We start from the raw sequence: 27,500 nt of genomic DNA, 5'->3' as shown, positions 1-27,500 counted from the left end.
TCTTCCCCCCTATCTCTCTCACGCACACACACACAGACACACACACACACACACACAAAGATTGACCAGACTAGTTAACGCATGCTTTCATTTACATATATACAATTTCACATGAATTATCACACAAACTTTTTCCATAGACACACCCACAATGTCACACACAAATTGTCACTCTTGAACTAAGTTGTAACGAAAGATAATAACTTCATCTCCATCGAAGAAAAAACGCGAACGTTTTGAATAAACCGATAACAACCTACACACTGATGTGCACTATCCACACTTACATACGTACATACATACATACATACGTATGCATGTATGTAACACACTGCCTAAATACCAATCTTGAGAAATTAGGCTTCTCAAAACAAGAAAGGGGAAAGCTGATTCGAAGACTACAGATCCAAGCCATCACTGGAACTGTAAGAATCTGTAAAACTTTCCAGAAGTTTATCATTTAAGTATATATGAACATGTCTAGATATGCAACTATATGCATAAGAAGACTTACATAAAACAAAACATACAAATCTGCACGTATACATGCATACATACAAAAATACCTTGTTGTTGATGTTGAAATTCCAATGAGGGAGCCTTTGATCTAGGTTAGAAACCGACTCTTTCTCTGTTGGCAAGAAATCTTGAAATAATGACATACATACATACATACAAACAAACAAACAAAAATACCCTGTTGTTGATGTTGAAATTTCAATGAAGGAGCCTTGAATCTAGTTTAGAAACCGGTTCTTTCTCTATTGGCAAGAAATCTTGAAATAAACTGACTGATGACATCATGCATACATACATGGTGGAAGATACAACTCGTGACCAAGTAAGATCACTTCTTAAGTGCAAACAGAGGTTGAGACGGTTAGAAACAACCAGCATTTCTTCAAGGGTTTTATATATATATATATATATATATATATATATATATATATATATATATATATATATATATATATACGAGGGTGAGTCAAAAAGTAATGTCATTTTGTTTAGGACAGGTATAATTACCAACACAGGAACATGTATCATACATCAAGATAAAACTGGTCCTCTGTAGCGGTTGAGCTTTGGGGTTGATGTAACCGACTTAACTCTACCCCCGAACTTGCTGGCCGTGTGCCAAAAATTCGAAATCAATATATAACTTTACTTCAGTATTAAGTCTTTTTTTATTATCTTGATTACTTTGAATTTTTGAACCATTTTCAGGCACAACTGAATTATGAATGGAACCAACTTCCGTTAGATTTCTCGATAGAGATAATAACAATTCCTTAGAAGGAAAAAAGCTATATAAAATGGCTAATCCAGAAGGCTTAGGAATTCAGATTTATACAGAGAATGCATTGGAAAGCACATTTCTTCTGAATTGCTTACACACGAGGACGGTTTTAAGACCACCTTAATACAAACGATTGGAACATTTTGATTTAGTTTTCCAATTGAATTAGAAGAGTGATATTTAAAATAATACACAACAGATTTCAGCAGGTTCTGAAGAATAATTTTAAAACAACTGAATATTCAAAGAATATTTTTGTTCAGTCAGATAAAATCAGAAACTTGTATGATATTAATAATGAACACGCTAAAGCGTTATAAGGAGGTTATAGTTTCTTATTTCTTTAATGCCCACAAGGGGTTAAATACAGAGGGGACAAACAAGGACAGACAAAGGGATTAAGTCGATTACAACGATCCTAGTGCGTAACTGGTACTTAATTTATCGACCCCGAAAGGATGAAAGGCAAAGTCGACCTCGGCGGAATTTGAACTCAGAACGTAATGGCAGACGAAATACCACTAAGCATTTTGCCCGGCGTGCTAACGTTTCTGCCAGCTCGCCGCCTTATGGAGGTTATAGTTTATACCATCACCTTCGGTACTTGACTGGTACTTTATCTTATTAAGCCCGGGCAAAGGCGAATGCAAAGTTAATCTCGGTGGTATTTGAACTTAGAACGTAAAGAGCAGGGTAGAAATACAAGGCAATTTCTCCGACCCGCTAACGATTCTGCCGATCCACCATCCTAAACAGTAGTACATGCAAGCGCGCGCGCGCACACACACACACACACACACAAACAAACAAACAAATACATATATAAAGTAATATTACACTGGATTCAATTATTTTAGAAGATAAAGAAATAACTACCGAATTAGAAACAAATAATAGGAATGAACGTGTAGCTTTGCAAAAACCTTATATTACATTTAAGAACCACTATCAGAATTTTTATTAGTAATTTATCTTGTAGGTTAATAAATCCAGCCAAAAGCGAGTTAAGCAGAGTGTGTAAAAATATCTCAGGCAATATTATTCTTAGAATTAAACAAACAACTGATTTACCATTATGGAATAGCGATATTTCTATTATTAATTGATTCAATAGTTTTAATAATAAGCATCTATAGATATTTACCCCGCTTGATATAATTGAATTTTTATCCTTCAGTAACTAAATCTTTACTCCAAAAAGCAATCGTTTTTGACAAGTTTTTGTCAAGTTTTATACATCAATCAGTGATTCTGGTATCAAAATATTCATGCATGCAAGAAGATCATTGCTTTCTTTCGATAACGATCTATAGGCAAAGAAGAAACGATGCGAATTCTTTTGATGTAGCGATGGGTGGCTTAGACTCTGCAGAAATTTGTGAGTTTATTGGTCTTTATGTTTTATGTTTCTTATATAAGTTTAGTGTGTGCTTATTATTGCACGTATGACTGCTTAACAGAAACATTCAGAAAAGATCTCTTTGAGTTATTTAAGGTCTTACATCTAAACATTATTACTGGTGCAAATTTACGCATACTTAATTTTTTTAATGTCACCTTAGTTATCAAACAAATAAATATTCTTCATTTAGGAAGCCAAAGAAAAAGTTACAGCATATAAATATCGCTTCAAACCACCCGCATGTCATTATAAATAATTTAGGGAAAAATGTTAGTATATGGTTATTCAGTATTTTATCCAACAAACTTTCTTTAAAAAAACAGCTCCTTATTATAATAAAGCTTTGAAATGCAGTGGATATAAAGATAAAATTAATTGCATAATTAATAATAATAATAATTCTCAAACGCGGAGAAAATAAAACTTAAAATTACTTAGTTTAACGATCCATTTAGTTTTAATATGAGTACACGAATCGTTAAACATTTCTTTAACATATAAGGTATTTGTCAGTTGTACAGCATAACTTTGATACAGAAAAAGCAAATACCAATAATAAAACATGTCATATCTACAATCAATTCTACCCGTGTGTGCAATTGTTTAAAATCCCAAATTGTCCATTATATCATTTATGCCTTTCGAAATTGATAGGCTATTGTACTAAAGCATTCACAGCTAGTGGTTCAGTTCTTGAGGTTTATATCGGGCTGACTAAGAGTAATTTAAGTTAAGGTACGATCAACAGCAACATGCTTTTAGAAATTAAAAGATCTTTTTGACACAAGTTTCATCGAAATACATATGGTCTTTAAGAAATAACAATATCAGAAACTATAAAATTATCTGGAAAATATTAAAACGTATCACATCATAATAAAAGTTACCATGACTAATGATCTTTGTATTTCTGAGTAAATGAATATATTGTTTCCTGGAGGTTGTCTTAAGCACCCTTTCAGAGCTAATGTCCTTTCGTCGCCATCAGATGAAATTTTTGTTGAAATATTTTAATATGCCGGACATCCTCCTAACATTATGATACACGATCCTAACATATCAGACATGCATTTCAAATTCAATGTTTTCGTCGCCATGGACCGGATGTTTCAGTAGAAATATTCCAAAATGTCGGCAACTGAAAGCTGGACAGATTTGTATAATATTATTTACCGTTCCTATCAAATAAGAAAGTTTTACAAGGTTAACATGCATCGCATATTCAATGTTTATTGTCTAGTCTGTGTGAATGTGTACGTGTGTACGCGTGTGTGCGTGTGTACACGTGTGTATGTGTGTGCGCATGTGTGACTTCATGCGCAAAATAGCACACACACATACATACATTCAAATATATATAGGCTAGACGTAGTCACTGGATTCGGTAGAAATAGCAGCCAATTTTCTTAGAATCACGATCGTAATGTCTTAAAATGGAAACATCAGACCAGCTAATACAGTACAAGATACCCCTAAAAAATGGAAGATAGGGAGATGAATTGGGGCCAAATGACGACAACGACAACAACAACAACAATAACAACACTTAAATATAATCACGTGAATAGTCACATCCACAGACAATTACACATCCACAGTCACATACGTTAGTACATACACATACATACATGATTGACCGTTGACTGAACACTATTCAAATTTTTTTTCTCCGTGTTTTTCTCCTTGTCTCCGTATTCTTTCTGTTGAAGAGCGTAGCTCGAAACGTCAAAGACTTTCCGTATTCCCGAGCGTCATACTAATATATACTTTTGTTATTTACACCACCTGTCCTCGTCTGTTGTTATTATTTGTATATTCTCCCATATATATACATACACATGCATACATACACATATACGTACATACATGCATATATATGCACAAACATGCATGCATACATACATGCATACATACACACATGCATACACACATTCATACACATATACATACACGCATATGTACATACATCCATGCATACACACACACTTGCATAATACATAGATACTTATATATACACACATATGCATACATGTATGCAAAGATACACACACATGCATACACATACATACATAATACATACATACATACGTACATACATACATACACATATACATACATACATACATACGTACATACATACACATATACATAATACATACACACACATACATACATACATACATACATAATGAAACACTCTCCCGATACACATTACACGGACATAAATGCTGTCATACACTACAATCCATACACACACACACACACACACACACGCTTTCACACAGTCACATGTTTGTCATACATATGGTGGCACGTACATTCATGTACTGTTACGTTTACTGAGACATATAAACACACATACTGCACGGAACGCATAGCATCTCGCACACACAAACACAGTTTCACATACGAAGTGACATACACGTGGAAATAGCTGATATAGGCACAGTGGCACACACCGTCATACGCACACTGACGAAGTGTCACACAGTCATAACACACTTCACATGGCACTCATCTTCACGGTGACACTCACACACATACATATATATATATATACACACACACAACCTTATATATACAGAACGTAGCATAATCTGACACACCCACTCACACCGCGCGTCTTTCCACAGTTACAAAATATCGACATTGCATTCGCGCACACCATGTCACACAAGCGCGGCGTGCGCGCGCACACAAACATTCACACACACACACACACACACACAAACACAAACACACACACATACGCCCTCACCCAACATCTTTTATCTTTTTTGCCTTCTTTTTGTTTGTCATTACACTGCGGTCATGCTGGAGCACCGCCGCCTTAAAGAATTTTCGTCGATTCCAGTACCCACTTTAAAGCTTGATACTTATTATATCAGTCCTTATTGTCGAACTGCTATGTTTTATGTGTATATATATATATATATATATATATATATATATATGCGTGCGTGTGTGTATGTGTGTGTGCATATATATATATATATATATATATATATATATATATATATGCGTATGTATATATGTAGATATGCGTGCGTGTGTCTATAAGTGTATACATATAATACATACATACATATAGATGTACGTATGTGTGTGCGTGCGTGCATATATATATATATATATATATATATATATATATATATATATATACGTATATATACATACATGCATATGTATGTGTGTGTGTGCGTGCGTCTAAGTGGCACTCCGTCGGTTACGACGACGAGTGTTCCAGTTGATCCGATCAACAGAATAGCCAGCTCGTGAAATTATCGTGCAAAGTGGCTGACCACTCCACAGATATGCGTGGGCCGTCACAGAATATGACAAGGCTGGCCCTTTGAATTACAGGTACAACTCATTAAAAAAATTTTTTTTGCCAGCTGAGTGGACTGAAACGACGTGAAATAAAGCGTCTTGCTCAAGGATACAACACGCCTCCGGAAATCGAACTCACGCTCTCACGATCATGAGCCGAATACCTTAACCACTTAACCATGCGCCTTTACTACTATGCTACACTACACACACACACACATCGAGGAGCCCGTCATATACATGTGTCACACACACACACACACACACACACACACACACACACACACACAGAGGAGCCCGTCATATATATGTGCGCGTGTATTCATGTATAATGACGGGCTCCTTTCAGTTTCCGTCTACCAAACCTACTCTCAAAGCTTTGGTCGGCTTGAGGCTATGGTAGAAGACACTTATCCAACGTGCCGCGCAGTGGAACTGATCCCGAAACCATGTGGTTGAAAGCAAACTTTTTACCACACCACCGCGCTTGCACCTTATAAGTATCTACACGAATACAGTTTCAAACACGTGCGCGCGCGGATCACATACAGGCACAGAATGAGACAGAAGCATATATAATTACAATCAGCCTTGGGCACATGTAAGTTGACACAACACTCTGTCACACAACACTCTGTCACACAACACTCTGTCACACACGCCTGCACAAAGTTCCACTCACAAAATGACGCATACAATATGCCTAAGCACAATGACACATACTTATTATGCCTTCATTCCCACGCATAGTGTCACCCACGCATACACTCTGTTTTAATACGTTTACACACACGCACATTCACGAATACACAGTGGCACATAGACTTACACATTCACCCCTATGCAACATACACAGAGACGCCCATATATACACAACCGCAATGGTACACACACTCACACACACACACAACGACGTATACATACATAACTACAACGGCACACTGTCACACACACACGCGCGCATTACACTGGCATAATCTGACACATACCTTGTCACACATGCATATATACACATACTTTCATGCATGCACACATTTCTACATTCATTTCCGCACACACCTCACGCATTTCCACATTCACCCCTACACATAGTCTGACACAGGGCACTCATATATCTCTATACCTAGTTTTTACACATTATTACTGAGGCACACACAATTCCATACACTTTCATATTCATCCTTACGCATATATGGTACGCTGACACTGTGTCACACGCGTATTGCTACACATAGTTTCACACATACACACACACACAATTCTACATTAATACATTCACTCCACACGCATATAGTAACGCTCACACGCACGCTGACACACCGTGTTACACACGTTATCTCCACACAATTTCGAACACAGTCACACATACACGCACACATTGTGTAATGACACACACGTACACTGTGTCACACCAAACACAGTTTCACAAACACATACGCACAGTAACACATACACACACAGTTTCACAAACACACACGCGCAGTAACACACACACACACAGTTTCACAAACACACACGCGCAGTAACACATACACACACAGTTTCACAAACACATACGCACGCACACAGTTTCAGAAAACACACGAACGTACATAGTTTCGCAAACACATACACGCACGGTTACACACACACAGAGACACAGATACTCATCGTATTATGACACATACAGAGTTACGTCTAAACATATTAGACATATAGTTTCACATAGAAACGCGTGCGCGCGGGCACACCCGCCTTAGTGACAGTCACGGTGAGACGGAGTTGAATAATAGCAAGGTGGGACTCGAATTAGAACGTGTTGCGAGGAGAACTATAAAAGGAGGAAAGACAGAAATGCGGAGCGAAGGGGCGATTGGATGAAGAATAAAAAGGAGGAGATGTATTGATAAATACAAGTCGAAGAATTTCTCTTCAATTTAAATAAACTTAAACCCATTTCAATGATGGACAATCAATCAATAAAGAAAAATGGACAGACGACGAATTGTCTCATTTCTCCATTTTCCCTTTTTGTTTAGTTGTTGATGTTTTTTTTTATTGTTGGAATCTTTTATCTACCCCCACCCCTCCTCCTTCCCTCTCCATTCATATCCACCTTTCATTTCTCTCATAGTTTTTTTTAAAAATTTTTATTTTATTCCCTCCCCTTCTTTATCTTTTATCGTCGTCATCATTAGCATCATCATCATCATCGAGATCGGCGTCGTTATCATCATGATTGTCATCATTATCATCATCATCATTGTCGTTTTCATTCATTATTATTGTCGTTGTCATCATCATCATAATCGTCATCATAATCGTCGTCGTAGTCGTGGTGGTGACTATTTTCATCTCCACCACCGCCATCGCCACCGCCACCACCACCACCACCACCACCGCGTTCGGCATAAACATCGACTCCATCATCTCCATCGTCATCATGGTCGTCGTCGTCGTCGTGGTGGTGGTTCTGCTAGTCCAACTTTAATTTTAAAAAGAATGTTACGACTGAAAATCAATTAAACAGAAAAAAGTTAAGTCTCTTTCCCTCTCTCTCTCTTTTACTCTTACTCTGTCTTTACTTGCTCGCTTTCTTGTTGACTCCCTCCCTCTCTCTCTCATCCATCGACTTTCTCTTGTTCTCCTCCTCCTTCTCTCATTCACCCTTCCTTGTTATCTCTCTCTCACTCTCTCTGTATCTGTCTCTCTCTTACGCTCTTCTCACTCACATTTTCATTTACTCCCTCTCCCGCTCTTATTTACCCTTTCCTTCTTCCCTCTCTCTCTCTCCCTCTCCCGCTTTCTTGTATCACTCACTCATCAGTATCCATTTGCAAATTGAGTGGAGAAGAGAAAGAGAGCAAAACAGAAAGACAGAGACAGAGAAAGGGAGGACGTTGGTGTTGCAGTGATGGCGGTGGTGGTGGTCGTGGTGTAAGCGGTCATGGGAGCAGAGACAGTGGTGACGACGCGGCAGCGATAGTAGGACTGATCATGATGGTGATGCTGCTGCTGGTGGTGGTGGTGGTGGTGGTGGTGGCGATAGTAGCGATGGTTGTAGTAATATTAATGGTAATGACAATGGTGGCGGTGGCGGTGGTGGTAATGATGATGATGATGGCGGAATATACAGTATTGTTGATGGTGTTAGTATCAGTAGAGGCGGTAGTGGTGGTGGCGGTGGGAGCGGTATGTAGTGATAAAGGTGGTGGTGGTGGTGGTGGGAGCGGTATGTAGTGATAAGGGTGGTGGTGGTGGTGGTAATGTTGGCGTTTCAGTGTGTATACATGCTGGTGTATATATGTGTATGCGGTGATGGTAGTGTGTGTGACGTGCGAGTGTATATGTGAGTGGTGATGTGGCAGAGAAGAAATGATGGCGGTGGTGGCGTTAACGGAGGAAAATAGAGAAGGAAAAAAAAAGAATCGGCCATCATGATGGTGGTGGTGGTGGTGGTGGTGGTTTCAGTTGTAGTAGCGTCGTCAGTGGTGTCGAAGGTTAATATTTACAAGAAAGTAAAGGATGATTTGACAGTTGTGATAGTATACACACATATATGCGCCTATACACATGCGTATATATATATATATGTATATAATGATAGAGAGAGAGAGAGAGGGAGAAAGACAGAGAGGTGTTATTTAGAGGTGAGATCATGAGGAGGAGGAAACAGATAGTGTTGGAGGAAAATATATGGTAGAATAAAAGGAGTGGGGGATGAGAAAGAAAGATAGAATGAAAGAAGCTAGAGAGGGTTGTGGGAAAGAGGAGAGGTAGTAGGAGGGGGATAAACTAGAAAGAAATTGTAAAGCGAGAGGGAGAGAGGAAGAAAGAAAGAGAATGAGAAGGAGTGATACAGAAAGAAGGGGAAGTGAATTGACAGAAACTTGTGAGGAGTGAGACGGAGGGAGGAGGAGAGAAAGAAAGAAAAGAACGTGGGATGAAGAATTAGAGAGAGGGAGGAGGAGAGAAAGAAAGAGGAAAGTAAATGAGAACGAGTGATAAAGAAAGACGGGGTGAGATTGACAGAATTGACAGAAACATGTGTCAGAGAGAGAGAGAGAGTGAGGAAGAGAGTGTGAGAGAGGGATACAAAAGAGAAAGAGAGGATAGGAATAGATGAGTAGAATGGACGAAAATAAGAGAAAGAAATGTTTGGAAGATTGATGGAAATTGAGAGAGAGAGAGAAAGGTGAAAGAGAGGGGAGGTGTGTGAGGTGGAAAAATGAGTGAGTATGAGAGAGAAAGAAAGAGAGTAAGGTGAAGGAGAAATATTAGATATGTTGGAGATGTAGGAAGGAATCTATGTGGAAAATGAAAGGGGAACAGAGAGAAACGTGTTGGAGACAGAGTAAGAAGATCGATATGAGAGTGTGAGATAGAGAGCGAGAGAGAGATGGAGGGAGATGGAGAGAGAGAGAGAGGGAGAGAGAGAGGGAGAGAGCGAGAGAGAGAGGGAGAGAGAGAGAGAAAGGGAGAGTTGAGTGTGAAGAGAAAAAGGAGAAAGGGGAATTGTTGAGAAAGGAAGTAAGTGGTGAATGAAAGGAAGGGAGTGAGATTAGGAGAGAGAGAGGAAATAAAAGAAGAGCGGAGAAAGAGAGAGAGGGAAGAGGGGGATAATTTGGGTAGGAAAGAGAGAAGGTTTATAAAGAGAAAAAGAGGAGGAAATTGTTGAGAAATGAAAGGAAGGGAGTGAAATTGAAGGTGGGGGTAGGAGAGACGTTTGGTAATAATGTGAGGGAAAGGTAGAGTAAGAAGAAAAAGAGAAAGAAAGGAAAAGAGACGTTTAGAATAAATGAGATAAAGAGATGTGTGTGTGAGAGAGAAAAAAAAGTGGGGGTAGGAATTAGAGAAGTGGGAGACAAACATGGATGTAGAAGGAAGGGGGGGAAATGATTAAGGAGTTAAAACGGTATTAGTTGAGAGAGGAATAGAGAAAAGAAAGGACAAAGAGAGAGAGGGGAGGGGGGAGAAAATGACAGAGAAACGATTAGAAAATGATTACGGAGAAGGGGGTTGTATAGAAAATATAGGAATGGGTGAAAGGAAGAGGAAAAAAATGGAGGGGGGGGGGAAGAGATGAAAGATAAAGAGTGAAAAGAGGGAAGAAACCTTAGGATTATTAGATAAGAGAAAGGGGGAGAAGAGAAAGGGAGAGAGAAGGGCGAAAGAGGAGAAGCAGACGACTAATGAAAGGGGTGAGGGGGGAAGTTAGAAAGTGGGATAAAGGCCGAGTGACAGGCGGAGGTGGTGGTGATGGTGGAGAGAATGACTGATTAAGGGGAGAGAAGAAGAAAAAAAAGAGGAAACGGAGAGAGGAATAACAGGATTTGTATTGGAATAGAGGATTCGTGAGAGAGAGAGGGGGGGAGAAGAGAGAAAGGGAGAGGAAGGGAAGATAGGGAGAGAAAAGAGAGAGAGAGAGAGAAGTGAGAGAAAAGCGAGAGATTTGCGGAGAGTGGAAGATAGAAAGGAACTAATAGCAGAGAAGAGAGATGGGAGCAAACTAGAGATGAAAAGTGTGAAAGGGAGAAAGAAAGGGATAAAGGGAGATGAAAATAAGATTAAAGACAACATAAGAAAGGAAGGGAAGAAGAGATATGAGTTGGGAAGATGGGAAGATGTGATGAAAAGGGGCAGAAAGGAAATGGGATGATTAGTGAAAGAGAAAGAAAATTAGAGGAAAAGAGGAGTCCATGTTGAAAGAGAAAGGAGAAAGAGAAAGGAACAAAGAAGGGGAAGATGAAAAGGAAGGAGAAAAGGAGAACAGAGGGAGAGAAGAGAATATAGAAAAGGGAGAGGAAAAGAAAGGAATATGGAGTCGGAATAGATAGGGGAGAGGAGAAAGGAAAATAGTTTAAAATAGAAAGGAAAAGAAGAGAAAGAAAGGAACGTAGCCCGAAATAGAAACGGAAAGACAAAGGGACATAGAGTATAATAGAAAGGGGGAGAGAGGAAGGGGCCGAGAGAAAATGATCAGGGAGAAATAGATATATTATAAAAGAGGGGATATAATGATATAGTGAATGGTGGGGGAGAGGAAAATTAGATGAGAAATAGATGAAAATTGCAGGACGTGAGATGTAAATGAAGAATTTGGATTTGGAGGAAAGTGGAAGAGAAAGTCCGAGAGTAAAGGGAAAAAGATGAAAGGCTAGTAAAAATAACAAAAGAAAGAGATGGAATATATAGAGAGAGAGGGGATATGTGGGGGATAAAAGAGGAAAACGAGTCAAAGAAATGAAGAGAGAAAAAGTTAAAAAGAATAAAAACAAAGAAATTAACGAGAAGAAAAGATAAAAGTAACACAAAGAGAGGGAAAGAGAGGGAAGAAAAAGAATGAATGCAGTAAGAGAATAAGGGGAAAAGGGGGTAAAAAGGCCATTAGAGAGAAACCGGAAGTTGTATAGTCGTCTGATTGAGAGAAATGGAGAAAGATATATAAAGGAGAGAAGAGAGAAACGAAACGGAGAGAGAGAAAATAGAGAGAGATAGAGAGAGCGAGAGGCGAGAGAAAAAAGGCTAATATATACCAATAATAGGACATAAAGAAATAAAGAGAGATATTTAAAAGATAAAAAAGGTAGATGGGTAGATAGATATATATAGAAACATGTGTACGTAGAGTCAATTAGATAGTCAAAGATATAGAGATGGGGGTGGGGGAGAAAAGGATGTGAAACGAGAGAGAAACGGAAACAGAAAGAAATGGTTGAAAGCTGGTGAAAGGAAAATATATAAAGATGGGATTAGTAAGAGGGGGCACAAGTGGGATAGAGAGTAATAGAATAAATAAGGGGGAAGCTGAAAAGAGAAAAGGATAACTTAATGTAAAAGAAGAGGATAATAAAAGAGCATTTCAGAAATAACTAGAGGTAGATAGATAGATAGGTAGATAGATGGATATATGGATATAGATAGATAGATAGATAGATAGATAGATAGATAGATAGATAGACAGATTGGTAGATAGATAGATAGATAGATAGATAGATAGATAGATATAGACAGATAGATAGATGGATATATATATATATATATATATATATAGATAGATAGATAGATGGATATATGGATAGATAGATAGATAGATAGATAGATAGATAGATAGATGGATAGATGGATATATGGATATATATATATATATATATATATAGATAGATAGATAGATAGAAAGAGTATGGATACTGAAATAGCTGAAGTTGTCAAAGAATTTTAGGGAGAACGAAATAAAAAGAAAATATAGAGTAACTAAGAGAGAGAGGGGGGGGATGAATGAGCGAGAAGAAACAAAAAGGGCGTAAATGAAGTGAATGAATGTGAATGCAAAAGACTGGGAGACAAAAGCGGGTAGAAGAGGAGAGGGAACAAAAAAGAAAGGGAAGAAAGAGGTGGGAGAGAGATGAGAGAATGAATGAGAGAGGAGTGAAAATAGAAAGAAAGAGATGGGAGAAAATAGGGGTGAGAGGGGATTAGACAGAAAGGGAGAAAAAGGGGAGAGAAGAAACAGAAGAAAGAGAGAGAGAGAAGGGGGGATATAAAAGGCGAGAAAAATTGGAGAAGAATGAAATATTAAATGAAATTAAGTCAGTAAAATCAAGAATAGAACTAAGAAGGAAACTGAATGAATATAAGGCGTAGGGGAGAAGAAAGTGAAGTAGAAAGAAGGCAATCTAGAATGAAATGATTGTATAGAATGGATTGTACGGAAAGAATGAAATAAGGGGAAAAGATAAGGGATTTGGAGTGGAATGAAATAAGAAAGAGAATAAGAATGAATATATGAAGGAGAATGAGAATGAAAAATAAAAAGACAGAGAGAGAAAGAGGGGGGAAATAAAGAAAAGAGAAGGGGAGGTATAAAAAGAAGTGAAAGGGAAGAAAATAGGAGAACGAAAAAGGGACAGATAAACCGAGAAGAAAACTGAAGGAATGGTGAATGAGGCGGAATGAATGAAGTAGAGGAAAGAAATAAATAAGAGAAGGAGGATCAGTGGAGAAAAAAAAAACCGAAAGAAAAATTGAAAGAGATTGGGGAGGGGAAAGAGTGGTGATGTAAGTATGACACTTTGATCTTTACCGAAAGGATAAAGAAATATGGGAGAAGAAGGAAAGAGGATCGAATGAAAATAGAGAAAGGAGAGACGAGAATGGAAGGAGGAGTATATATAACAAAGAGATGGTGTGAGTGGGAGTTAGTTCTATAGAGACGGACGGACACACACACACACACACATAACGCATACTTGCAAACACGTTTCAAATAGGCATACGTACACACGCACGTAAGTACGTACATACACGCACACTTCTCTCTCTTTCTCTCTCTCTCACGGACGCACACACATAAATATATAAACATAGAGAGAGAGAAGTGTTTCTCCTGTCTCTGCTTTTTCCTTTGTCTTTTCACTGATCATTTTCTTTCCCCGGACTCTTTCCTCCTTTGTCCTCTTTTCTATGTATCTGTCTATATCTATCTATATCTCTCCTTCTCTCTCTCTCTCTCGCTCTTTGCCTCTCTCTCGCTCTTTGTCTCTCTCTCTCTCTCTCACTCTTTGTCTCTCTCTCTCTCTCTCTCTCTCTCTCTCGCTCTTTGTCTCTCTCTCTCTCTCTCTCTTGGTCATTCTCTCTATCTCTCTCTCGGTCATTCTCTCTATCTCTCGCTCGCTCTTTGTTTCTCTCTCTCTCTCTTGCTTTTTGTCTCTCTCTCTCGGTCATTCTCTCTCTCTCGCTCTTTGTCTCTCTCTTTGTCTGTCTGTCTCTCGGTCATTCTCTCTCTCTCTGTTTGTCTCTCTCTCTCTCTCTCTCTTTGTCTGTCTGTCTCTCGGTCATTCTGTCTCTCTCCCTTTGTCTCTCTTTATTGAATGCTTTCAGAGTGCGAAGGGAAGCTTGGAAAAAGAGAGACTGTTTAAGTAAAACGGAGAGATAAAAGGCAAAAAAAAATGGTGTAATGTATATAATGGAAAAACGAGAAGTGTTAGAAAGAGAAAGAGAGTGAGAGTGAGAATGTGATGTAGGGAGGGAGGAAATAGACTGTGTGTGTGTGTGTGTGTATAAGGGGAAGGAACAATGACAAGAAAGGAGTGTAGAGTGAGGGGGAGGAAAAGTATGCGCAGCTATAAACGAATGAGGAATGGGAAGAGGAAAGAGAAAGAGAAAAACTAAGGGGAAAGGAGACTGCACGTGAGAATGTGTGTTGGTGAGAGTGAGGTGGGAGTGTATGTGTGAAAGTAGAGAAAGAGAAAGAGAAGAGGGTGAAGTGTAGGCTGGAAAGCTGTATATATATATGCATGTGTTATACACACGCTGTATACACATGTAAATACTAGGAAGTTCACACACACACGCACACGCACACAGTTTAGCGGAAACAGTAGATGGAGCAGAAATAGAGAAAGAGAGAGATAGAGAGGCTGAAAGAGAGAAAGACACACATATATATACACACACAAAGGCGGTAGAAGAGAAAGAAGAAAAAGATAAATGAAAGATAGAGAATAAACAGAGATGAAAGTGTGTGGGAAGGAGAATTGAACAGAGAGAGAGAGAGAGAGAGAGAGAGAGAGAGAGAAAGGCTGATAGAAAGATAGGAGAAAGCAGAGATATCTATCTATCTATCTATCTATCTATCTATCTATCTATCTATCTATCTATCTATCTATCTAGATAGATAGATAGATAGATAGATAGATAGATAGATAGATAGATAGATGGCTAGATAGATAAAGAAAGCAAGTGATATGGTGTTAAGAGGGAAAGAAAGAGACAAGAGAAAGTTGAGGAAAGAATCTCAAGTGAGAGAAATGTACGCAGAGGAAGTTGAGAGAAAATAGAAAAAGGGAGGAATGAGTATAAAAAAAGAAAGAAGAAAAAGAAAGATAAAAGGGAAAGCTTGTGATATATATGAAAGAGAAAGCGGAAGACGGAATTAGTGATAGAGAAGATATGAAATAAAAAGAGGCACACACAGTTAAAAGTATATATAGGAGTAGAGAGAAGAAAGTGAAACGGGGCGAAGATTAGAAGAGATGAAAAGAAGTCGGTACCAGTGGTGTGAAAGGAAGGAGAGAAATAGAGAGGATGTGGTGAGAGGGGGGGGGGAGAAATGGTAGAGTTGATAGAGAGAGAGAGAGAGGCAGGGAGAGAAAGTGGGAGAAAGGGAAAAAATATTAAAATAAGTAAAATTATTAGTGAGGGTGCGATACCCTTTTTAAAAAGTAGAAATTGAGACAGAGAGAAAAGCGGGATAGATAGATAGATAGATATAGATAGACAGATAGATAGATAGATATAGATAGATAGATAGATAGATTGATATGGATAGATAGATAGATAGATAGATAGATAAATAGAGGGAGTTTTTTTCACATACCCATCAAAACAACGAGAATAAGATGAATTTAATAAGTGGAGACGGGGACCCCCGACAAAGGAAGTAAGGTTTGAGGAAACGGGGTCAACAAGGGACACAAATCAAGGTACGCACTGACTCGCCTGACGTTCACGGGGTGGAAAAATAAATGGATAAATAAATAAATAAATAATAAATGAAAGGAAGGAAGGGGGTGAAGAGAAGGGCGAGGGAGGAGGGAGTAAATTAAGTATCTGAGTGTGTGTGTGTGTGTGTGTGATGGAGGCTGGAGGTTGGAGACAGGCTGGGGTGTTCAGTTCTAGATTTGTCCCGTAAGGCAAGGGGCAACTGACTTTAAAAAGTATCATATCAGTACGGTAGTGTATTAATTGGTGGTGATGGTCTTGGAGTACATGGTGGCGGTGGCGGCGGTGGTGGTAGTGGTGGTGGTGTCGGCCTCGTTATTGGTCAGCCTCAGATCAAGTCTTGATCGAAAGCTGTGAACCATCTCGTTTCTTTCTTACATTCGGACGGACACAGTGTATCTAGGGCTACATTATTAATTATGGTCCTTTTCCCCATTTTTAAGACAAGAATGCGTTTGGATTATGAGAGACATTTAACAGCCACTTTCTAACCAAGTCGAGCGACTCGTGGTGGTAAAAGAACTCGTTTAACCCTAGATCACACTTGGTACCTCCGAACTTGTGATCAAAAGTGTTCCAGCCATGACCAAACAGTCTTATTTTCCCAGACAGCGTTTCTAACATTACATTATCCATTGTTTCTTTTGAGACGGTAGAGTATTTGGCTGCTATTTCTAGCAGATCGAGCCTCGTTGGTTCACAGTGGTAACAGTATTGGCGCTAGTAGCGATAGTAAAGGTACTGGTATTGGTATTGGTACTAACAGCGATGTTAGTTGTAGTATTGGTGTTGGTATTACTATTGCTGTGGTAGCAGATGTTCTTGTGGTTGTAGTATTGGCGTTGGTGGTTGCAGTAGTGTTGATGGTAGAGCTGGTATTAGTAGCACTAGTGTTGGTTGCAGTTTTTGTGGCAGTATTGGCGATAGTTTAAGTGGTAGTCCTGAGGTTGGTCGTTGTGTGAATGGTAACGTTGGCGTTAGTGTCGGTAGTAGTGGCCGTGGTAGTGAATGTAGATAATAGTGTTGATGTTGTGTTGGTTGTAGCGTTGGTGGTAGTATTTAGTGGTGGCAGTGGTGAAAAATAGTAACAACTGTAGTGTTGATGTACTATTGTAGTGCAGCAAAGCGGTATTAATGGTGGTGGCGGTGGTGGTGGTGGTATGGGTTGTAGCATTGGTGGAGAGGGTGGCGACTGTCGTGCTAGTTGTACTATTCTAGTGCAGGGAGATATCAGTAGTGGAGGTGGAGGTGGTGTTGCTGGTATAATACGGTACGTTGTGATTTGGCTGCTATTCCTAGCTGCTCGTGTGACCACCTAGAAATCTCCTTTATTGGTGCATGTGTATGTGTGACGGTTAGTGGTAGTGGTGAGGGTGATAGCAATGTTAATTTGATGTTGCTGTTGTTGTTGGTGGTGGTAGTGGTACTCCACCCCTCTCTCTTTCTCTTGTTCTCTCTCTCTCAAACTCTTGTTCTCTCTCTCTCTCTTTCTCTCCCTTGTTCTCTCTCTCTCAAATTCTCTTTTCTCTTTGTTGGCTCTTTCTGTATTTTTCTTTCCCCCCTCTATCTCACCTTTTCTCTCATGCTATTTATCACCCCTTTCTAAAAATTCACCTTTACACACACACACACACACACACACAAACACTCATACACATTTTTTTTTCTCTTTTAACTGTTTTATCTTTAAATTCCATTATTTCTATGTTACAACATGGTGGGATGGTTTTTGCAGATTTAAAACATTTGCATAATTCAATAGTGAAGTAGAAATGGAACCTGTATATCAGCCAAGCATACTGAGTGTAGAGTGTAACAGAACCATGTATTGTTGTCTACAGATGGTGCTACACAATAACTTTGACAGCAATGTTTCAATTCCTGCTTTTGTGCCAACCACTAACGTTTCCATTCTATGACAAGAGTGGAGCCAGTTGTTAGCTGAACATGTGTTAAAGTTTCATTTCTTTAGCTTGTATTTCAAATTTTCATGGTTGAGAAACTCACATTGCCACCATGTAGGCGCAGGAGTGGCTGTGTGGTAAGTAGCTTGCTTACCAACCACATGTTTCTGGGTTCAGTCCCACTGTGTGGCACCTTGGGCGAGTGTCTTCTACTATAGCCTCGGGCTGACCAAAGCCTTGTGAGTGGATTTGGTAGACGGAAACTGAAAGAAGCCCGTCGTATATATGTATATATATATATATATATGTATATGTGTGTGTGTCTGTGTTTGTCCCCCTACCATCGCTTGACAACCGATGGTGGTGTGTTTACATCCCCGTAACTTAGTGGTTTGGCAAATGAGAATGATAGAATAAGTACTAGGCTTACAAAGAATAAATCCTGGGATCGATTTCTTCAACTAAAACCCTCTGAGGTGGTGCTCCAGCATGACCATAGTCAAATGACTGAAACTTGTAAAAGAACAAAAGAAAGAAAATATCTATGAACTCATTATTTATTTGGATTTGTAAACGAAGAAAAAAAATACATTATGCTCCCCTAACTTTTAATTAATTTTTCCTGTACTTTTAAACTTGCTCTCAGAAACCATCCTTATTTGGGTACTCAACTCGAAATGGAGTCATTAGTGCTACTATAACATACAGCTTGTCTTGGGCATTTTTTGAAACCCTGATGGGACCCATCCCTTCCCAAGTCTGAACACAACTAACTTCTTACTGAGAGAAAGAGAGAAAGTGAAAATTCCATCCCAGTAGCAGACTGGCACTTTATGTATTGACCACAAAAGGTTGAAAAGAATGAAAGGCAGAGTTGACCTTGGCAGGATTTGAACTTTGAACTACAAGCACGGAGAATTGGAACACATACCACAAGGCCATTTTAATTCAATACAAACAACTTTGTCAATGCACTGCTGTCTACAATCTCTAGGTTTCATGGTTTCTTTTGTTACTACATCTTTTCTGGAGGGTTCGTTGTTGCTGCTGCAGTTGCTGCTGCTGCTGTTGTTGTTGTTGTTGTTGTTATAGCTTGTAACAATGACTTACATAGATAATTGATTTTCTTTGAAGTGTCTTATCTTTTATTCTCTTCTTCTTTCAATCTTTGGACTGTGGCCACACTGGAGCACCACCTTAAAGGGTTTGACTGAACAAGCTAACTCCAATACTTGGTTTTATAAATCATGTTATTTATTCTATTAGTCTCTTTTTAGCAAACTGCTAAGTTACAGGGACGTAAACAAACTAACACTGGTTGTCTAGCAATAGCAAGGCACAAACACAACCACAAAGACAAGCGCATAGAGATATAAGCATATATGTAACGCATGGTTTTGGGGTTCAGTCCCATTGTGTGGCACCTTGGGCAAGTGTCTTCTACTATAGTGTTTAGGGCCGAACAAAGCCTTGTGAGTGGATTTGGTAGACAGAAAATGAAAGAAGTCTGTCATATGTGTGTGTGTGTGTGTGTGTGTGTGCGTGCATGTGTGTCTGTGTGTGTGTGCGTGCGTGTGTGTGTGCGTGTGTGTGTGTGTGTGTGTGTGTGTGTGTGTGTGTGTGTCTGTGTGTGTGTCTGTGTTTGTCCCCCAACACTGCTTAACAACTAGTATTGGTGCGTTTCTGTCCTTGTAACTTAGCGGTTTGGCAAAAAGAGACCAATTGAATAAATACCAGGTTTAAAATAAAAAATAAGGACTAGGGTCGATTCATTCAACTAAAATTCTTCAAAGTGGTGCTGCAGCATGGCTCAGACTGATGACTGAAACAAGTAAAAGATAAAAGTTGTTAAAGATATTCAAGGCACTGCTCCAGCATGGCCACAGTCAAATGACTGAAACAAGTAAAAGATTTGTGTGTGTGTGTGTTGAGCTTATTTCAGTTTCTTATTTCTTTACTACCCACAAGAGGCTACACACAGAGGGGAAAAACAAGGACAGACAAACGGATTAAGTCGATTATATCGACCCCAGTGCGTAACTGGTACTTATTTAATCGACCCCGAAAGGATGAAAGGCAAAGTCGACCTAGGCGGAATTTGAACTCAGAACATAACAGCAAACGAAATACTGCTAAGCATTTCACCCGGCGTGCTATCGCTTCTGCCAGCTTCTTTCAGTTTCTGTCAACTAAATCCACTTACAAGGCTTTGTTTGGCCTGGGAACTGTAGGGGCTACAGTAAAAGACACTTGCCTAATGGAACTGAACCCGGAATGGACCTGAACGCAATGGAACTGAATCTAGAACCTTGTGGTCTGGAAGCAAACTTCTTGCCACTCATCCACACTTGAGCCTAGCAAGAATTTTGAGTAAAATACTTCTTGGATACTTCTATACATTAAATAAAATTATCGGTTAATAAACAAAGATGATAGGAGCAGCATAAAACAGAGAATATTTAGAGATTAAACATTTGATGAGACACTGCCAATGGCAAAACATGTCCATTGGTTCCATATATTCATGCATATGTCTATATATGTATGCAGGCACACGCTCACATACATACAAACACACACACACTCACATATATAAAGCAAGCTGGCTAACCTATTCTTCTCTTTGTAGTCCAACTGATGAAACAAAAAAAGAATTGTTAAAACACTGCATAGTTCTGGAATAAATAAGGTATTTACCATGTCTGTTTTGTATGGAAGAACTTTTCCTTTTTTCCATTCCATTTCATGTCTATCACATAGAGGATACACACAACTCTGAAGCTGTTAAATATTTCAATATTTCATGGAATTCTTTAGAATAGATTTGTGTTTTGTGTGAGTTAAAATAAATTCTTCATTGGCAGAACTGTTCCATTCACACACACACACACACACACACACACACACACACATGACAGGCTTCTATAGTTTTTATCTACCAAATTTCATGACAGTTGCCCAAAATTCCTTAAAGTGGAGCAAACTGGCAAACAAACAAAACACATACATTGAGTTTGAGCAGTTGATAATGTTTACAAAACTAGCACTGCTTGGAGACCCAGGAAGAAATGGGACAAATTATTGAAAGCTGATCTCAAAATGCTGAGCCTTATGAAGGAGATGACAGAGGACTGAGATATGTGTTGCATTACTGTACTCAACAAGATTTTCCCACCACAACCAAACTGATGGTACTATGTAAAAAGCATTGGTGTGGGTGCTGGTGCCATGGAAAAGCAATGGTGCTGGTGCCATGTAAAAGTGTACAGTATTATATACCCATTACAGCCGATCGTACCAATTGGTTTCACACTAGGATTCAATGGAGTGTTGGGTAACAGCCCAACTATGTGACCTTGCACTCTTCAGAGGTAGACATTATGGGGTGTATATTTTCCTGACTTATGGGCTCTGAGACAGTTTACACACACACGCACACACATATATATATTATAATGGGCTTCTTTCAGTTTCTGTCTGCAAATCGACTCACAAGGTTTTGATCTGCCCAGGGCTATAATAGAAAACACTTTCTCAAGGTATCTCACAGTAGAACTGAACCCGGGACCAGAAAACTTTCTACCACACAGCCATGCTTCTGCCTAGTATATATTTACATATTTATCTACACATATACATTTATACTATCTGCAATTATATTGCTTATGTATGCGTTTTTATTGTTATTATTTCTTAATCCAAGAAACCATGGCTAGTTGGAGAAAGTGGTTCTGCAATTGCCATCCTTGACTTACCAAAGATATTCAGAGCTTCTGCCTTCAATATCATTTCATTTCATTTCAGAGAATTTAAATACCTTTCAGGGATATGTTATAAACATTAAGAATGATTTCACATACTGCATACCTTGACGGTAATTATCTTGTAGCATGTTCCATTCAAATTATGTCAGTGCACACATGCTCTCACGCACATGCACACCTCCCCCACCCACCCATACACACCTCCTCCCCACATATATATATGTGTGTGTGTATATATATATATATATATATATATATATATATATATATATATATGTATATACATATATTTACATATATATATATATATGTATGAGTATATATATGTATGTGTGTATGTTTATATATATATAGATAGATAGATAGGTAGAAAGAGAGAGAGAGAGAGAGAGAGAGAGAGATTAATAGATAGATAGATAGATAGATAGACAGATAGATAGAAAGAGAGAGAGAGAGATTGATAGATAGATAGATAGATAGATAGATAGATAGATAGATAGATAAATAGATATAGATAGATAGATAGATAGATAGAAAGATAGATAGATAGATAGATAGATAGACAGATAGATAGATAGATGGCCAGATAGATAGATAGACTGATAGAAATATATGTGCATATATTTATAAATATCACCATATATATTTATACAAATCCATGTAAGTGTGTGTGTGTGTGTCATTGCATGCATTTGCGAATGCATGCATGTGTGTGTGTGTGGTGCACGTGAATGTATGTGCGGGCTGTGCTTGAGGATAAATCCTAAAGACTTCAGTGAGAGAAACACAAACATAGATAAGTAAAGGTTACACAGCAAATAAAAAAATGAAGCACTGTAGGAAAGTGGATAAAACTTCCCATCACATATCAAGCAATAGCTGTATGTCACAGAAAAAAAAAAGAAACATAGAGCAACAGGTTGGACATTAGTCCATAGAGCAGCAGATTGGACATTAGTTCATAGAGCAGCAGATTGGAGATTAGTTCATAGAATAGCAGACTGGACATCAGTTCATAGAGCTTAAAGTAAAGTGTCTGTCATGGCCAAAGAAACTGGTAGATTTAAATAAGCAGGTCTAAGTAAAGGAGAAGCTAAAGTGCATATGCACTTACTCATGTGTATATGTATGTGTGTGTGTGTGTGTGTGTGTGTGTGTGTGAGAGAGAGAGAGAGAGAGAGAGAGAGTTTGTTTTCTTTAGAAGTTCTTTCTGTAGGTGACCGTACATGATTTTTTATACATATTTAGATATATTATTCACACACACACACACACACACACACACACACACACACACACACACACACATGCACACATGGATATATAAACACACACTACACATGTGCACATATATAAAGAGACACAGCTCACACTTATTCACACAGTCGGTGCATAGGTGCGTGGTAAGAAGCTTGCTTCCCAACCACATGGTTCTGGGTTCAATCCACTGCATGGCACATTGGGCAAGTATCTTCTTCTGTAGCGTCAGGCCGACCAAAGCCTTGTGAATGGATTTGGTAGAGGGGAAACTGAAAGAAGCCCGTCGTATATATATATGAGGTCTGATCAATAAGTATTCTGACAGTTGCCAAAGTAACTTCTGCTGTTTACAGCAGTGCTTGGAAGGAAGGTGTGTAGTGTGTGATCATCGTACTGGCCATGACAGAGAAAGTTGTCATGGCAATACCTGCTCAGAGGCCAACGCAAAGTCACAGAAAGTGTATGGAGAGGAGTGTATGAGCCGCACACAATGGTTCAGATGTTTCCAAATATGTGTGTGAGTGAGTGAGTGTGTGTGTGATAGAGTGTATGTGTTCTTTTGAGAGTTCTTTCTGTAGGTGATTGTGCCATGTTTTCTAATACATATTTAAGTATATTAATCACACACATGCATATACATAGGCATATATGAATACCTACTACACATGCATATATATATATAAACACACACAACACACACTCATTCACACAGTACACCCAGAGAAACATATACAAAATAATGTGTGTGTATGTGTATGTCTGTGTGCGTTTGTGTGTATTTGTGTGAGTAGGCATATACATATGTTTTGTATACAAATGTTTATGCATGTTTAAGTAAAAGGAAGACCATATGTCCAGTTAATGAAGTCAACCATATGTCTGGTAGCAGATAAAAAAAAAACAAAAAAAACGAACCCTAAGTTTCAAAGCAAGGACATGAATCTAACATCTTATAATATCTAATAAATATTATTAAGGATTTCTACAGAAATCGCGGATAATGTCAGCAAGTAGGAGAAGACAGAAGCATATTTGTTCATCATCATCATCTGAGACATTGTAAGCCCCCACCCCCCTCACCAACCCCAGTCTGAGACAGAAGAGAAACAAGGTCCACCTCTCTGTCGTCTTTCTTTCCAGTTTCTGTTTTTATAATGTCCTGTAATATTTACATTTAAATGTCTGTTGTGAAGTCATAATTTTTATTTCGTTATTTGACATATGCGTGTGTGTATGTGTGTGTGTGTATGTGTGTGTGTGTGTGTGCATATGAGACGACTGTGGATGTGTGTGTGTGTGTATGTGTGTATGCGTGTGCATGTGAAATGACTGTCTATTTGTGTGTGGGTATGTGCATGTGTGGGTATGCATGTGCATGTGAGACGACTGTGGATCTATATATGTGCATGTGTGTGTGTGTGTGTGTGTTTTGTACACAGAGAGTGTATGAAGCATCTGTGTTGTAGTATTGGGGCGGTTGTTTTTGCAGTCGGTGCATGCTGTTTCTGCTTCGTACCCTCTGCTTTCAGCTGCTGTCACCTAATAAACCTCTTTCTAGGAGTAAAAAGAAGAGCAGAGTGTGTAAATCTCTTTCTGCTGATATACAGTCTTTCTCTATCACCAAAACTTTTATAGGGCCATTCCTGATAACTGAGAAACTTCACAATTCCAGGTCAGAGTATAGGAGATTTTGGAGCCATAGTGAGCTCAAAAAAGAAGATATTCAGGCTCACAGATGTGTGAATATGCCATGACATCAATCAGTTGCCGTCCCAGCCATGGTTCATAGCAGAAATGGGCAACTGTCTTCATGATGTAGGCTGCTTGAGACGTATCTGATCATCTGACAGACTTCACTGCAAAAAGTTTGAGGTAATTTTTCATTAGGCATGCTTTTCAGAAAGTCTTGAAGGCTGCACATTACCCCTGACTGGTTTATAGCAAGGTCAGACCAAGCACAGCTGTAAATGGCAAAGTGAGGGTGAATTATAAGCCATGTGTTAAAAAGAATTTTTGGGGGTTTGAATAATTCACTGCTGGAAACATGGTTGTTTCATTCAACATCCTTAAACAACCCTTGTTCAGGGACTTTTTAAGTAGGATGGGCTACTCGACCTGAAGAAAATTCTAACTGGGCCCACCTGCAAGGTCATGTGCTGTTTATCTTGATATGAGATCACCATGTCACGCACATATCATTGTGATGCATGTACCCTTATCAGACGAGTAGTCATGATGGGTATACTAGACTTCATATATTTTACTCCCAGTGTCACTTTGATGGCATGCGCTGCTCTCTCACTCAAATATAATAATGATGACGATGATAATAATAATAATAACAATAATGATAATAATCATCATCATCATCATCATCATCATCATCGTTTAATGTCCGCTTTCCATGCTAGCATGGGTTGGATGATTTGACTGAGGACTGGTGAACCAGATGGCTACACTAGGCTCCAATCTGATCTGGCAGAGTTTCTACAGCTGGATGCCCTTCCTAGTGCCAACCACTCCGAGAGTGTAATGGGTGCTTTTACGTGCCACCGACACGAAGGCCAGTCAGGTGGTACTGGCAATGGCCATGCTCAAAGTGGTATATTTTACGTGCCACCTGCACAGGAGCCAGTCCAGCGGCACTGGCAACGATCTCGCTTGAATGACTTTTCACGTGCCACCGGCACAAGTAATAATAATCATAATAATAATAATTTGGTAACATATAAAAATGCAAATTCATAAAGTATTCCATATTTCCTAATGAGCCAACAACAAAGTTCCTTTATGTTCTTGCTTGACATGCTAGAAATAGCAACCTAATCTCCCTCAAAGTACATCCTGCTACATTAAAGAGGAACATGGAAAGCTTCATGAGATTATGTAGCCCTAAGTACATTATCTGTCTTTTATCTTTTACTCATTTCAGTCTTTCGACTGTGGCCATGCTGGGGCACTGCCTTGAAGGGTTTAGTCAAATTGACCACAGGACTTGCTTTTTAAGCCCAGTACCTATTCTATTGGTCACTTTTGCTGAACCACTAAGTTACAGGGACATAAACAAACACAAGCACAAAGGCACACGCACACACATACTCACACATACACAGACATACACACAGACACACATGCACACACACATATATATATATACATATGCACTCAATGGGCTTTCTTCAGTTTCTGTTTACCAAATCCATGCACAAGGGTTTGGTCAAACAAGGGCTTAGGTACAAGACACCTGCTCAAAATGCCTTGCAGTGGAACTGAACTGAAGATCCAATGGCTTAGAAGCAAGCTTCCTACCCACTCAACCATCACATGTCTGGAAAAAAAAAGAAGAAAAAACAAGAAACAAAAATAAAAAGAAGGGTGGATCATGACTTGCATATTTTTACTCATAGATCTGCTGGATTAATAAACTGGTAGTAGTAGTAGTAGTAGTAGTAGTAGTGGAAGTAGTAGTAGTAATAGTAGTAGTAGTAGTAGCAGCAGTAGTAGCAGCAGCAGCAGCAGTAGTAGCAGCAGCAGCAGCAGTGATAGTAGAAGCAGCAGCAGCAGCAGTAGTAGTAGTAGAAGAAGAAGCAGCAGTAGTAGTAGTAGTAGCAGCAGCAGTAGTAGTGGAAGTAGTAGTAGTAGTAGTAATAGAAGAAGTAGTAGTAGTAGTAGTAGGAGGAGGAACTATAATAACTGTCGACTAGTCTTTTAAATTCATGTCTTAAACAAAAATTGTTATTAAATATATTGTGCATGGTTAGTTAGCCTTGCTATCTTCATGCAAAGTTCTAAGTTAATGAGTACAAAATCCAAATTAATGAGAATATCTAATTCAAGTTAATGAGAATATTTTGATCAATGCAGACCAGACAGTCATGATTTCAATCCTCTTTCAACTGTTCTGTCACTTTTGTCTTGTTCCTCATCATTTGACCTCGTTAACTGGTTTTAAACCAATAAATCTACATACATACATACATATATACATACATACATACATACACACATACACACATACATGCATGCATACATACACACACGCATGCACGCACGTGCAC

The sequence above is a fragment of the Octopus bimaculoides genome, chromosome 18, assembly GCF_046866305.1.
Source record: "Octopus bimaculoides isolate indiv1 chromosome 18, ASM4686630v1, whole genome shotgun sequence".
Lineage (NCBI taxonomy): Eukaryota > Metazoa > Mollusca > Cephalopoda > Octopoda > Octopodidae > Octopus > Octopus bimaculoides.
This window is presented reverse-complemented; position numbering follows the sequence as displayed.